This window comes from Opisthocomus hoazin, chromosome 1 (assembly GCF_030867145.1).
Source record: "Opisthocomus hoazin isolate bOpiHoa1 chromosome 1, bOpiHoa1.hap1, whole genome shotgun sequence".
NCBI lineage: Eukaryota > Metazoa > Chordata > Aves > Opisthocomiformes > Opisthocomidae > Opisthocomus > Opisthocomus hoazin.
The window spans coordinates 107,837,041-107,850,265 of record NC_134414.1 but is presented as its reverse complement, the minus strand read 5'-3'; positions in this window follow the sequence as shown (position 1 = coordinate 107,850,265).

Genomic DNA, 13,225 nt, shown 5'->3' with positions numbered 1-13,225 from the left:
AAAGTGTATTAGAAAAATGAAAGAGGAATTTTTCTTTCTGTGAATCTTTATTTAGGAGACATGAATGCGTGTGTGTTTGTGGCTTTGGTGGGTCCCTCCACCCCATGATTTGTCTTTTCCTGGTTTTAGATCTGCTTTTCTTTTAAGAGCAGACTGTCACATTTTGTCTCTTTCCCGGAAAAAATATTGGGAGAATAGAGAGAATGCACTACACGCTTACTGAAGCCGGATCTGTATTAGGTGTGCGGTTGTTTTTTTTTTTTGTAGTTACTGCCAGTTTCGATCATGTGGTTGCTGTGTGCACCGGTGCCTGCTCCAGGCAGGGCTTTTCTTATCAATGATTTTTGCCTGTAGGACAAACCTTCCTTCCATATGCGTGGGAGCTTAGCCAGGAGGAGCTGTGGGTTTGTAATTCTGTGCTATGAGTTCAGCTCCCTGAGCTGCCCTTTCTGGTGGGCTGCTGAAAATTCAGATTCACAGTGTAGAAAGTGCAAACTACAAGTAGGGAGATACAGAATACTTTAAAGAACATGTTTTACTCAAAAGTTTCTCAGAAGCTTTTCTTTGATAGAAAGTGAACAGAAAGCCCATAGTCTAAAGTCACTTTGCCTCTGACTAGGGCTTTGGGCCTGAGATTTCATTTGACTAGAAAGGAGAGTGTATAAGCTTTCAGCTTCACGAAATGAAGATTTGTCAGCAGAGCCTGTACACATATGAATGATGTATGTTTGTCTTTATTCAATTTCCTTTAGTGTAGTATTAAATTTTGCATTTAATTTGTTCCAATTTCTAGATTGATGCCTGCATTCGGTAGGAAAATCATAGAATGCAACAGGCCCTGCTAAAAAGCCTGTCCCCATCTTTCTTATAGGCCCCCTGTAAGTACTGAAAGGCCGCAATAAGGTCTCCCCTCCCTCTGGGGCTGAGCAGCCCCAGATGCTCATTGGAGATTTAGTTATTAAATATGTGACGTTATTTGTTGTGAACTGGGACCTTTGGTCAGTCAGACATTCATGCCCCTCTTTTCTGTGGGGTCCATTTCTGATCTTTACAGAAGATTGATGGGTGTCAAGAGCAGAAGACTTGGGCTCCCGAGTCCAGCTCATCCCAAGAGCGGATCAGCAGTAGCAGGTCTCTCGGAGCCGCAGCTGATGCTGAGTGGATACAGCAGTGCCGGCTCTGAGGGCTGGTGGTCTCCAGTAGGCCACAAAGCAAGGTGTAGGGAGATGTTACCAAGCCTCCTTTCCTGTCTTCGGAAGTAGTGAATGTGCAAAGGGGAATGACTGAACGTCATCTTTGCCTTCGGGGTAGAAATGCTGACCACTGAAACCAGTGGCCACAAGCGGGGCAGCGCTTGCTGGACTGGTGCGTGGTTACATAAGCACTGGTGCTTTCTCAGCAGCAGGATTTATTTATAAAAAGTCTGCTGAATAGCTGGCCCTCAACTGGGTGTACTATTTTCTTCATAATTGATAGTTTCTAATAGGAGCTTTTTTTTTTGTTTAATACAGGGTGGGGTAGGGGAGGCTATGGAAGGAGTCTTGGGTTGCAATTTGTTTAGCCCAGTCAGCCACCCAGACTGGTAGTTAGCTATTTTGGGAAGCTAATGCACAGCAGTGTGCGCCTTCTCTCTCAATAGCTGTAAAAGCAGGAATGGACACTGGAGTGTATCAGAAAATTTGAGCAGTTCTGGGTTTGAGTGAACAGTCTGCGTAGTGCCACGGAAGAAGGTGAGTAACAGTACCCTGAATGGTCATAAATTCTCCCTAGAGAGGAAAGCAGACTTTATCACATCTTTTAGAAGTGTTTGCCTGTTTGATCATTGATAGCTGGTTTGTCCCGCTGGGCTGTGAGCAACTCTGGATCTGCAAGGGTAAAATTTCAGGACACTGTGTGGTGTTGGAGAGCCAGAAGAGCCTGTGCAGCCAAACCGTGGCCAAAGACCTAAAATATCGAACTCCATTGGCATTCCCAAAGGCCTGAACGGTTTGAATACCAGTACTTTAAATTTTGTTTACTAAAGAATCTGATAGTGAAGCTCTTCAACCCTTCCTTAGATTATGTTCCCAAGTGTGTAAAATAAGTAGTTTTATGCTCCTAGATGCTCTGGCTTTCTTTTTTGTGGATTGTGGAGAAACACTGTGTTGGGTAAGTATTAAAATAACAGCTGGCAGTTTTCCTGGCTCAGGAATGTTTTCTCCGTCTTAACCTTCAGCAAACAAATGAGCACGAATGGTTTTATGGTGGAGATCTTGGGAATGTCTTCAATCACTCCTTTTTCCTGAGCTTCCATCTCTTTCTCAGCTGAATCTTGCACTATGGAGGTTTCTTCCACAGACTGAGGGCTCTGTGCTGTCAAAGCACTCAGCACTCTGCTTGCAAAGCACTCGCTGTGGCCACTGGCTTGACCCCAGGAGGTTTGGGCGCGCAGTGATTTGCTCCCACGGGCCGAGAGCGCATCTGCCGTGCATCTGTTGAGTCTGTCAAAATCCTGTTTGTTGATAGTGTGAGCTTAAAGAATTTCAGGATCCTCAGTGTCAGCAGAATATTTCTGTCAATAAGTGTTTTAATGGCACTCTGAAAATCCTCTTTCAGCTGGACTTCTGCTTGCGAGTAAACGGTTGGCGCTGCAGGCTGAGCTGGGTACAGCAAATGTGCAGGGCTGCACGGCTTTGGAAACCATCCGAGGAGCAGTTTAAATGGCAACCGTCGACGTGACTCATGGGCTCCTGCTGTTCAATCTAGGCTTTGATCACTGAAACACATCACCTGTCACTTAACGAGGTCAGTTTCTGTTTAGTAAGCTGCTGCACTCTGTGAAGGAAGACTTTGAAACTGAACGCAGTCCTGTTGGAGTGGTGGAAATTTCTCTTCAGGCGTGAGGAGTCTGCCACGCGTGTTGTGCTCGGAGGCTCCTAGGATCTGTCCAGCACTGCCGCTGGCTCCAGCGGCCGCCTTCAAGAATCATGAGGCAAGCCCCCCCAGATATTTTGAACTCATGGCGTGTAATTATGGCCTTAAAAAACCATGACTATTGTTTAAAATGTGAGGTTCTTTTTATTGGCCTTTTAGATTTGATGATTCACTTTTTTCAGACTTTGGTGCTGGCATGATTTTCACGTAGCATCTGACTGAGGAGCTCTCAGGAAAACACAGCTACAGCAAATGAGATACTTGGTAAATTCATGGGGACTGGTGCTATGTCCCTCCACCCACTGCAACAGAACAAGGGAAATTAAAAAGGCAGTCATTATTGTGTCCTTTCCTAGAATTCTGAGGTTCAGATATGATAAAAATGAGAACTGATATGGAGCCAAAACATGCATTTTCCCAACTGCTGCACGAAGGGAAGATTAAAAATGTGTTACTCTCTGTGACCTATGTAATGTGTTGCTTTCTTAGTGCTGCTTCAACAGACCTTTAAAAACATGCAGGCTGCAGCTGGTGGACTACCTTAGGCTAGCGCTGCTCGTCTTTGCACAGCTATTTGTGCGACGCTGCGGAGGAGTGGGAGAGTCACCCCTTATTGAATGCTGGTTAAGAGGGGGAGTGATGCATTGACAGATTCCCGTTCTGGAGTATTCAAGGTTGCCTTCTAAAAGCATTTTTTAATAGGACATAATGCTCACTGTAAACCTGGGAGAGTGTTTTTCCCTGTTATTTTTGCGTTGTGCTTAGGCTGCCAAGTCAGCCCTGTTTGAAGAATTCTAAATGGCACATGGGAAATCTGTCTTATTAAAATCTTCAACGCATTTATGTTGGGGATAGTTTTGGGGGATCCGCTGAATCAGTAAGAGGCCTCTGGCTGAGTCCTGTAGGAGCAGATGTGTCCTGACACTGCAATGCACTTTCTCCCAAGGGGAATCCTTTAGCCACCTTGGCAGGGTTTGCAGACTTCGGAACTTTTGCTGATGAAGATTCACACAATGCTTCTGTGCAGAGGATGATTGCTGCACCCTGGAGAATGTTGAACACAGGCAGGGGTCTCATCAGCTTCTGGCTGTGGTAATGGGGTAAGTTCAGCTCAATTTTCTGCTGAGGGCTGACATGAAAGTAACATGCAGGGAGGAGAAAAAGGCTTTAACTTTGAATTTCCCTTCACAATTCACCTTGAAAGCGGCAGTGGGATGAGGCAGGGCGGACAAGGCTTATTGCATATTCAGTGTTCTCGCAGGCTGCCTGCTCCACTGTTTTTTGTATGTGATGGGCAGAATGAAAATGTCATGTATAATCTTTCCCGTCTGTATGCACTGGTACCTGGGAGATACATAACTGAGGAAAATGCAAAGAGCAGTGTGTTTATTATCTTATTAATGCATGGGCATCATTCCCATTCTGTTGCTCAGCGAGTGGGAATGTCGTGAGAGAAATACACGCGCTCCTTAAATGTCAAGGAGGTAGGCATCTCAGATATGCCAGGATCCTTAGAACTGAGGTGGAGGGGTGAATGGGACCAAGCAACTCGTTCAACAGTAAGTGGCTGCAGCCATGGTCATAACAGACCACACTGGGTAAAAAGTGTGATGGAGAAGGGTGGCAGAGCAGTAAAGTGCCTGTGTGGAGAAGCTGAAGGGACCCATGCTAAGTACAGGCCACAAGGGCATGTAGGAATGTTCGGGGGGAAAACCCAAAGCGCATCCCTCCCTCCTGCCCTGAAGCAATCTGTATATTTGCACAGAGGCGTACTGGGAGCAGCCGGTGGGTATGGGTCTGTGCCCAGTGTGCTCAAAGTGTAGGCACAAGGCTTGTGCTGCATCGGCATGCTGGAGGAGAATCAAACCGAAATTGTTTGATCCTCCAACTTGCTATCTATGAGGCAGGGCAGGATGTTGCAAGTTGTACCAGCCACTGGAAAGTGCAAATGGTTTGCTTTAGTAATCCCTGTAGTCCCCTGTAATCCCCTATAAATAATGCCGTCCCCTGTATTGATGAAAAAAATTACATAACAGCTACACCCAGCCAAAGGGAAAAAATAAACAAAACAAAAAATCAACCATTGCATTCGTGATGCTGGTCAGAATCATCTGAGCCGCATTAGGAGAGCTTAGGATTCCTGCCAGAGAAAGGAGGACTGTCATCAGGAAGGAAAATCTGCGTAATCTTGGGCTGGAAAAGTAGTGCTCAAGAAACTCCAGACCTCAAGGGTTTGTTTATCAGGATGCAGGCTGAGCTGGAAGGTTGGGGATCAGTACGTTGGGTGTTGCTCAGTTACTTGTTCCTGGGGACTTTCACCCTGGGGTTCCTACACTGGCCAGTAGTGGCTGCCCCTACTTTGATGTGGTGGCTCTTCCATGTTCCACGTGCACGGACAAATTGCTACTGGCTTACACTGACACCCTCATTAAGGTTCACTGAAAGTGACTTAGTGGATCAGGAGAGAGAGGTATTAAGAGTTTCTCTCCCTGGGCTGGATATATTGCCGGAGCAGTTGGGAGATATTTACAGCACATCTGAAGGAAACATTGTTCTCTGGGTAGAGAATTGCAGAAGGACCATCAATTGCCAATTGATGGGCCCAAGATTTGGGTTTGAAAGATAGTGTGTATTTGTTCAATGCACATGTAGATGCTTGGGATTGTCCTGAGATCTTACAAGAGATAGTGTGTATTTGTTCAATGCACACGTAGATGCTTGGGATTGTCCTGAGATCTTACAATGTCTCAGGCTGTGCTTCAGGCTGCAGTCTGCAGGGAGTCACCTGTGACTGACAGAGCTGGCAGTAATGCCTGTTTGATGGGCCTTGGATATGCCACAGGGGTTATGGCGTGCACAGAGACATGGCCAGTGAGTGCTGGTGCTGCACCTGCCTTTCTCCTTCCTCCTCTCCTCCCTTAGCCACCACCTGGGAAGCCCTCCCTCACCATCTTCCGACACCCCTGCCCAGAGACTGCCACCTCAGCCACCTGAACTTCTCGTGAGACCTGGGCTTAAATGTTGGTGGCAAGCCAGAATGAGGTGTGAGGAGGTGGCCCATGGTAGAGGTCAGAGGTGTCACAGCTGGTAAAGGGTAGGCCAGAGTCAGAGCCACTTCTTAGACCCTTATAAGTGCCGCCTTCTCTGTCCTCAGGGGACAAGTTGCATTGCGTGGGGTCTGCTGGCTGCTCTCACAGTGTGCCGGGAGGTGCATCCCCTCACTGGGCGGCTGGTGCCTGCCTGAGCTGGAGACACTACCGGGTGGGCCTGTCCCTCTGCAGCACCCTGGCTTTGCAGCTTAGGTTCCAGGGTGGAGGGAGAGGTCTTGACTGAGACAAGGAAGATGGGCAGCGATAGCCTCACATGTGACAAAATGGTGCCAGGCCTGTGCACACAGTGCTGTGCCTGGAGAGTCTCCCTGTGCCGACTGGTGCTGCTGGGCTCTGGGTGGGTGGAGGAAGTCCATGGGCCTGGTGGCATGGCGAGCAGCAAGTGGGACTCGGCTCTGGTGCCACACCTTGCTGTGGTCCCCCAGCACGGGTGCACCGTGCGACCTCGGAGAAGACACAGCGTCTGTGGCAGGGCAGGGAGCAGTTTGGGCGTGAAGTGGTTTGGCCGGCGCCATGTTGCCCTGCGGGCACGTACAGGGTCTGGGCAGCTCTGGGAAAGCCACTGGTGAGGTTCCCAGCCCTTCACACCAGCTGAGGGGCTCTTGTGACACCCCTGGAGACGCTCTAAGGCTAGGGCAGCACCGAGGGCCGAGGTAGGAGTGCCGCCAAGCAAGCTGACAAGGCAGCGTAGACGCAGCCTGTCTTCACGGCTGAAGAAGGCTGTGGCAGGTTTCTCTGAAGGCTTTCTGTGCTCCGTGGGTGAATCACCACTGAGAAGTGTGGCACTTCTTGTGTAGGTCTGTGCTACTGGCTTCTTCGCAGCCTCCGCTGAGACTGAGTAATCACTCGGAGACGAGTGGGGCCGATGACTGTGAAAAGGATTGTAAACCACAGCGTTATAATCGCTCCTGCACGTGACATTCCTCTTGACCTCTTGGAGCTCTAAAAACAGCTGTGGTCTAAAACCCCCAGTTAATTGCACTGTGAAGAGCAAGAACCCCCGAGTGTTATTATGATTTGAATTACATGGTCCTTAAATGCTGGCATTGAAGAAAGCACAGTAGTGCTCTTCCTCATGTGAGAATCCGCACAAATGTTATGGGTTCTTTTAATGGTGAACGTGGCCAACTCACTGAAGCCAGTTGGAGTCCATGGTAGATGATTTCACCAAAAGCATTTGCTAAGGTATTTTTGTGAGGATGAAAATTAGGAAGTCCACATGGTCAGCAAGGTATCTCATTCCTGGAAACACATGCACATGCTTTGCTTTGTTCCTGTGTCATTGATTTCTCCTTGAATCTGGGGGAGAACGTATATTTACTTTGGCTTGCCCTTTTGATTTCAATCTGACTGCTTACTTGCACAAAGCTAAGCGCATACCTGAAAATTTGCAGGATCAACAGCTTGCTTGATGTCATCCAGGTCCAAAAATCAGAGCAGAGCTTTCTGCGGTTCTCCTAAAAGATTTCTAACAAACGTTCCTTGAAAAATAATAGGTTGGCTTTTTTTTTTTTTTAAATCCTGAAAATAAAGTCTAGCGGGTTACCCGCATACCAGTTATTTCCTCCTTTGGATGTCAGTTTTTCCTCAGACCCGGGTGAAAGTAAAAATTTTGGAAGATTTAACTGAGAGTTCAACCGTTTTGACTTTATAAATGATAGCAACAGAGCTCCTTTTTTTCTCCAAAAAGAAAGCAACTCTTGGCAGAGAGAAGACTCTCTAGATGGGCCAATTAACTTTAATGAGTTTTGTCCTCTTTGCTATTTGTCTGTTACTCGAAAATACCTTGTAGGGTTCAGCTGAGAGTCTTCTGAGGCTTACAGAAGGCCTGCTGGCCTGTCCAGGCTTGCACATTTGTAGGCATGCTTGGGGAAAGATAAAGACTTTTTCTGATTTCATATAAACATGCCATTTGTTTCTGACATCTTTCAAGGTTCTGTCCCTTACTTGGAGGTCAGACAGAATTTTGATGGAAATGCCTGAATCCTCATTTTTCCCTTGTCCAGTTCTTTGTAGGTTTTCTACAGTACTTTTTGCCATAAAGAAGTTCAATTTGATTTTTTAATTTGAGCCTCATGATCAGGAAACAAACCATTTCAAACAGGATATGTCAATCCTCTTTCTGTTGTAGAAAACTCTGCTATTGGAGGTACTTGCACTTACTTGAATTTCAACCTGTTCCAGGTGTCTTTCTGTAATCAGATTAATTTTCACATATTCTTCTACACTTATCTCTTCTTCATTGCATTTCTGAATCAATTTCTTCTCTTCTGAGTTCTTCTAATTGAGTGCTTCTATCACTGTCCATGGCCAGTGAGCTGTGGAGGTGTGCAGCGAGTCTCGAAACATTCTACAACTGCACTCTCCTGGATTCACAGAGTCATACACACCTTAAGGGCCGGAAGGTGCCTTAGACCATTTAGTTCAATCTACTGGCTATCGCAGACTCTACTTATTGCCATACTCCAACCTGTTTTAAGTTGGCCCAACAAGTTCGGTTTGGCATAAATTTTCTCTCTGAAAGGCAGCCAAATTTCAAATGAAGATTTCAAGCAAAAACTAATCTAGTCCCTCCTCTTCCACTGGTTAATCACTCTCACTGTAAAACATGAGTGTTGTTTCCACCTGGCTTCCTACAACTTGCCGTCTCTTTGAGAGAGGCAGATTTCCACTTTTGGGTTTGAGAAATCTATGAATTTCGTTTCTGAAATGCATCTTTTATTTGACCCTTTAAAAAAAAGGGGGGGGTGTAAAGATGAGATATCTGGTTCTTCACTCTCCCAACGACATGATAAAAGCAACTGATCTCTTTTAACAGCAAATGTTGTTAAGGTAGTGCTTTTTAGGTGCAGGGCTTTTCCACATCTGCCCACTGTCTTTACTACTCTGGTGTTGCTTTTGTAGCCAAGCTTCTCTATATCCTCTGCTGTTAGGAGAGTGGAAGAAGCACAAAGTGGGAGGTGTGAGCTCAGAACAAAGGCAGCGTGGGGCACTGTGCCTGTCACCTTCAAAAGCAGAAGTCAAGCTGCGTTCATAAGAAGGTTTGTTTGTAAGTCTTACGCTGCTCATGACTATTTCTCTGATGTACAACTTCCCATTAGTAGGAACAGTCTTACAAGATGCTTCGCAGGAGAAGTCATCTATATTTACATAGCTATTATGCTTGTTTGTAGCTTTGTGTATATTACCAGCGAGTAAGTCTATTCCTTCCAAGAGCCTTTTCCTGGAGGATCAGTAGGAGGCAAGATATCTCGTTTAACAAGAGTAAAAGGGAAAGAATCTGGGGAAATAAAATATGGAGTAAGGGAAAAAGAGATGGCCAAACAGGATATTTTTCAGTCAAAAAAGGGAGAGAAGCAAAGGAATATGTGGTGTCCCTGCCTGTGGCAGGGGCTTTGGAACTAGATGATCTATAAGGTCCCTTCCAACCCAAACCATTCCATGATTCTATGATAATAACGAAATAGTTTGAGAAAGCACTTGACTAAATAACCCAAGTGGTCTAATGAGGAAGAAAAAAATTCAAGAGAGAGTGAGGAAAGAAATGAGAGATAGAAATAAATCTTCCAAATTAAGGCCTTCAGCAGGCTTATATTTGATTTCCAAAGATGTGCATAAATTGTCTGAGGTCAAATATATAAACACAGAAAACGCATGTGTAATGTTGAGTTACTTTGGGACGTATGTTCACACTTTAGCCTGAACTCCCTGTTCACAGTCCCTGTGTGTTGGCTTTCTCTGGACCTTACCTGAAGTGCAGCAGTTTATCCTCTAGGCAGGAAAGGGTAGGTGTAGGAGGGGATAAGCTTACGCTCAAGCTCTGCTCCTGTGGGCACTTTTGATGCTACCAGCTCACACCACTTACATCTCCAAGCTCAGGTCACCACTCCAGGCCAGCCACCTTGACAATGTGGACAAAGTCAGGGTGACCAGAGATGAATATTTACTACTACAGCTGCGAGACCTGCCTAAGAAGGCCCTTGTGTGGCCCACTGCTCCCAGTTTTGCTGGCAAAGAACTTAGCCTTCAGGACTGACTGCCGCGTATTTGGACTGATGTGTCCAGGAAAACGCCTGTCCTCTGCAGATAGGGGTGCTGCAGGTTGGACTAGAGAAGGTAAGAACAAAGAGCGAGGTCTGATGGCAAGAACCTGAATGGTCATAAAAGGCTAGAGTCTAGAGTTTATATCTAATAACCTGGTATCTGAATCTAGGAGAAGCTCTTCTGCCTGAGATCACTTCCCCTTACACTGCAGACCCTTTCCTTACGCTGAACTCTTGGCACTTTCATGAAAACTTAGGCTTGCTTACTTGGCTGGGGACAGATACTAGGGCTTTAGTTTTGCTGTAAAGCAAAAAGTTTCCAATTGTTTGCCCAGCAATAAGAAGCTGACAAAAATCTGAGCACCAAAGCCCATAAGCCACGTTCTGATGGTCTTCCAATGCCTTCCCACAGCAACCTGTGTCTGTGATTTCTGGCTTTTGTACTTGCTGCCCATTCACTGCTTGCATTTTTAAAGCTGCCTGCTGGCATATGCGCACCTACCTAGCATTTCAATCGTTGTGTTGTGAGGTTCCATTTCTGCACTGCTCTGCTCTCTGCAGCCAGCTGTAGAAGATGCTGTCTCAGTCTGCTGACAGTGGACCAGAGGATCACACTCTGGATCGTAGCTAACTACAACAGGGAACATCCTTCTGGAAGGGTCACTCAGCTTCCGTACTTGAGTGGAAAATTGCCTGGGAAGGCACTGGCATGAGGGTGGCATGAGAAGGTCTTAAGGCTGGAAAGTGCCTGCTGCAAAGCAAGCAATGGTAAGTATTGGTCATGTAATTCTCTGCCTATTACCTTGTACTTGTTTGTCCCACCCTGAGTCTACAAGCTGTTCAGCCTGGGATATCTGGATTTTAGAGCCTCACAGGCGTGCCGGTAGCTGGCTTTCACGGAAACTGCTCCCTACGTATCTTACAGAGCCAGGACCTGAGCATCCCCAGAGTCCCTGCGTGAAATCTGGGTCAGTGCAGTTCCTGCATGGCTGTAGATGTTTAGATAAGAGGTACATATAGCTCTGTAGATGAATACTCCAGAGCTGCTATGTCCCAGCAAGGACAATGAAGATGCTTGAGGGCATGCTGTTACTTTTCTTAAATTATCTCCTGCTTTTGCACTGCTGCTTTAAAAAATGGTTTTATTTTCTCTACTGGGCAGCTGCATCTCAGGAACAGGCAGGAATGTGCTCATGTGCATGTGTGCTTATACAGTTTTGCAGAATCAGCTGAATTTGTGAAACGCTTTGAAAAACACTTGAAGATGAAAGGCTGAATCTGAGCATGTGCCATTGTAACCCGTATGAGCTTTACAGAGGCACAGAAAGGAAATCAACTCCTTACTTTAAAAGCAGGTGCCAGAGTTCCCCTTCATATAATGCTCTGTTATTCTCAGGTTGTGAGAAAAGTCCCCCGCGTTTCTTATCGTTGACAGCTGTGCTCAGGGTAAGATTTGTAGAGAGTTGGTAGGACGAGGAAGTCTTCCCCCATCACAGCACCACATATGAGAGAAACGGTTTCCTGTTAAATCAGGGACGATATTAAGATAGAGATATTGCACCCTCCAGTTTCAAATGCTTGTTTCCCTCGAGAAGATGTGGGGTTTTGTTGTCGCTGCCAGACGCTGCCTCCGACCTCGGCCCGCTGTGGAGTCTGTCTGGAGCAGGTTCTCAAAATCCGGTGTCTCGAGCACAGCGGGGGGCTACTTCTGGTGATGAAGCTGTTTTCTATTCTCTGGTCTTCATTAGGAGAATTTCTTCTGTTTATGTAAATTTGCTTCCTTACATCTCAGGCTCTCTGCGAGGTGGGGAAAGAGAAAATGAGCATCCAGCTGACAGCCTTGCTTCCTGCCAGCACCTTACGCCATTCCCGGTGATAAGCACGGAGACGGTTGTCCTTTGTGTAAGAGCAAAGGATGGCAGCAGCTATGCCTGAAAAGCCTCGTGCCCACTTTGCTGCAGGGCTTGGCAGCAGGAGAGGGCCCTGGACATGGTGTGCAGGGAGGGGCAGCCATGATGCGAGTGATGCCTGTCTGGCGGCTTCCTGATAGTGGGGGCTTTAGGGACTACCGTCCACCCATTTGGACCCTGAATCTAAAATAACCCGTTTTTTTTGTTTGTCTTTAAATTTTGCCTTGTTTTTTTGTAGCTGCTTAGGACACCCGTTAGGTAAGTCCTGGCAGGGCCTGAGGAGACGAGTGGGGTCCTTGGAGATGTAATGGCCACCATGCGCCACTGTGTGCACTGCAAATGGCATGTCGAGGTCCTAGAAACCTGGGCCCTGTGGGGTTTTTTTTTGGAACCTAATTAAATAAAATCTGCCTTGTGGTTCAGGCAACAGAAATGCTTGAGCGCTCTCTGAAAAAGGCCAATATTCCAGTGTGTTACTTCAGCGTGGGCCTGCTGCTCCCTCTGAGGAGCTGCCCGTGTCCTCGTCTTCCAGGAGGAACATGCCTCTGCGTGACTGCAGCTCACAGGGTGTTTCGCCTCTTTTCTGGACTTTTCAGTGGAAAATTCCAGTTTTATCTTTGCTTGGCCATTTGGCGGGTCCATGCTGGGTCGCTGGAAGGGACAGACCGTGTGTCAGGGTTTTTCCTTTCGTTGCAGAGGCATTGGCAGAGCTAAAGGTGTTCTATAAGTACGTTTCCCTACAAATGAAAAAGTTCACAAAGAAGCCGTGAGTTGAATTTGGTTGTCTTGGTGTTTTAAATGTGCTGGGTCAAATTACTTGAGCGTTATCCCTATATATTCCAGGTCACCTGAAGGGTATTAGAAAAAAATTAGAGATAAGTCGCGATTGTTAATTAGTAGTAACACAGAAGTGTCTAAAAAAAACGGAAGAACTAGGTGTAATATATTTTTTTATCACTTCCTTCTCTTTGAGAAAGACATATTCCAAGCCAATTTTTTTTTGCTATTCTCATAGAAGGGATCGTATCAGCTGCAAAGAAAAATGCTTTCATCAGTAAGATAGGGCCAGATTTGGGCTCAAAAATTGCAGCAGGGTGAAATGGATTGCTACTCTCTTCCTCCTGCTGCACATTTTCTTTTGGAAAATAACCTAATTTTACATAATTGTAACGCTATTATTTATTTAAAAATATTTTTTATTCTGTTTAATTTGTATTTTTCATTGTTTTAAACTATTTCTTGATACTGT